Source organism: Odontesthes bonariensis, chromosome 2 (genome assembly GCF_027942865.1).
Source record: "Odontesthes bonariensis isolate fOdoBon6 chromosome 2, fOdoBon6.hap1, whole genome shotgun sequence".
In the NCBI taxonomy this organism is placed as follows: Eukaryota; Metazoa; Chordata; class Actinopteri; order Atheriniformes; family Atherinopsidae; genus Odontesthes; species Odontesthes bonariensis.
The window spans coordinates 38,730,712-38,733,275 of record NC_134507.1 but is presented as its reverse complement, the minus strand read 5'-3'; the positions used below and the strand labels follow the sequence as shown (position 1 = coordinate 38,733,275).

Here is a 2,564-nt window from a genome sequence, read left to right as displayed (position 1 = left end):
TCCTGACCACACAGCCCTCACACTGTTCTGCTGCAGATAGTTTCCCACCGACTTGCTCTCTTCCTTTTTTCTTCACACTCCTCCTTAACTCCCTGTTTCCCTCCATGAAGGCCTTCTTCTTTATGCTCAGTGGCTGCAACACAAGTTCACATCAACCAGGCATTTGTTCAGAAAACAGCGTCACAGCTTTGGACTCAGGAAGTGTTTCAGATGTCATCTGTCACTCAGACACACTTTCATAGGGCCTGGATAGCTCAGCTGGTAGAGCATCAGACTTTTAATCTGAGGGTCCAGGGTTCAAGTCCCTGTTCAGGTGTAGAAATGTGATCTCCCACTTAACCTGTACTTCCCTCTATGCCTGCACTCTGTTTCTACACTGTCACCTCTGACAGCCTGGCTGATGCTTTTCCTTCTATGTAGCTTATTGTTAGCTTTGCTGTTAGCTGCATCGTTATATCCTCATTTGTAAGTTATAGAAATATATAAATAATATATAAATATATAAGTTATCCAAAATACATTGTTGCTCAGTTTTCCTCTGAGCCACAGAGATGGTCAGCTCTCATTGTGTCCAATAACTGCAGCTTCTAAAGTGGATTTCATAGCACTGCTGCATCTCTGACAGTTATCAGGTCATTTGGGTGGAAAAACATACATCACAACCCTCTGAATCTGCTTTCAGTCCCACTTGAACAGTCTCTCACAGTTTCAGACACAAAATGTGTCTTTTAGTTTGAATCTCAGCGATATCTACAACAACTGTAGAGGGACTCATATCATTTCACCAGCTGGTGTGATAAACTTACAGAAACACCTCAGGAGCAGCACCTGGGATCTTTTGGGAGAAAAGGGGATTCTCTCCATGCTGATAGAGCTGGTAATAAATGAGTTTATGGATCCTACATATTACACAGTAAAACAATGATAAAGGTGCTTTCTTAGCCTTGACATTTTTTTCTTTTATTAGGAAAATGTTCCAAATTTGAATCCCATGGAGGGAGCCAATGAAGTAAAGATTGATGCATAAAAGCATTAAAAAGCTCTCCTGTAAGTTCTGTGTTCAAGTTTCATTTAGGTTCAGCTGCATGTTTCTCTTTGTTGAATCTTTAACCCTCATGGAGTCTAAGGCTACGGCTACACGAAAACGAAACAAGGTTTTTTTTGAAAACGGGTACGAAAATTCTTGCGACCACACGGCAACGCGCTGCTGTAAAGACTCAGGTCCAGACGAAAACGGATGAAAACGATGAAACGATGAAACGATGCAGTACACACGCCACTGTGTCACGCCACGCTGTGAGACAATAGAGAAGTGTTAAAATTGGCTCACAGCGTCAACGTTTGACTGACGCAAAAACGTTTTAGCTGTAACAATGGAAACGAAACGAGGCCGTTTTCAAACTTTCCCACTCTGGAACCCGTTCTCAAAAACTATCGTTTTGGGGTAGTGGGAACGCCGGCTCCGTGTGGCCGCGACAGCGAAACGATAAGAAAAAATATCGTTTACAGTGAAAAACGTTTTCGTGTAGCCGCAGCCTAAGGCCTTTTCAGAGACTTTGAGGCAGTTGTCACCACCTTGACATTTTCAAGTATTTCAACTAACTGTAAACATCTATGCAAAAGTGACACATATGGTTGTATTCTGAAAAGCCTAACAAAAAACAATATGGGAGTGAAGTGAATGTAATACAAACAAGTTTTATTTAAATTGAGGGGAAACACAACTGTACAAAAAAACAAGTTTTAGAGGTCTTCAAACAGTGCAAGAAAACACACTATAAATATATCTAGCCAAGACTTTTGAAGGACCTTGTAAACAAAAGTGTTGGCTGCATAAAAGTAAAAAGTGCAGTCAGAAATGTTTTTTTGTTTTCACACAAACTGTAAAAAAGTAATTGTAACTCCAGGCAGTGTCTCTGTTAGTTGAATACTAATTAGATGGGTGTGTAACACCCCTGATTGCCCCCACCCCCCTGTCACTCTCCATGTGATAATTGTCTGTCACTGGCAGGACATTGCTGCCTTCCCCCACACTCTATTGTGTCAGTGCAGTATACAAAGTGTCTTCAAAGTACAAAAAATGTAAATACACAGTATGAAAATATAAAGTATAAATCAGATAAATAGTTACACAGTGCAGATGCAAAGTAGGGTTAGTTTTTTTTTTTCTAGTAAAGTAGAGTACACACACATACACATCATGACAAAGAGTCTGCCCTGGGACTAGGGCAGCTCAAGCATTTGTGTAGTAGATCTACAGTAAGATTCAGTTCCAATCAGCTGTGCCAAGCAACATAACAGTTTCTGTCTGGTTGAAGGCAGAGGTAGACAGCACACACTGTGCACTTCCAGAGAGTTTTCATTACTTTGCCCTGCTGTATGCAGTACACACAGCGTCTGCGACCATCACTGGCTCTCTTCCCATCTGTGGATGATCCAGCCCTGCAAACTGGCAAGTGTAGCCTGCCATCTTCCTTTGGTGGAGCCTTTGGTTCCTCGCAATGCAATGATACACCACACAGCTCTGCAGTAAGCTTCTCAATGAAATGCTTTTCTTGTGCATG

The 2,564-nt window shown here is 41.7% G+C and overlaps 1 non-coding gene across 1 annotated transcript; it reads left to right on the top strand.

The window, feature by feature from the left end:
* The first annotated feature begins 243 nt into the window (after positions 1-243).
* trnak-uuu (transfer RNA lysine (anticodon UUU)) lies at positions 244-316 on the top strand. The gene has a single exon. It is a non-coding gene; the product is annotated as a tRNA-Lys (tRNA).
* Positions 317-2,564: the final 2,248 nt, after the last annotated feature.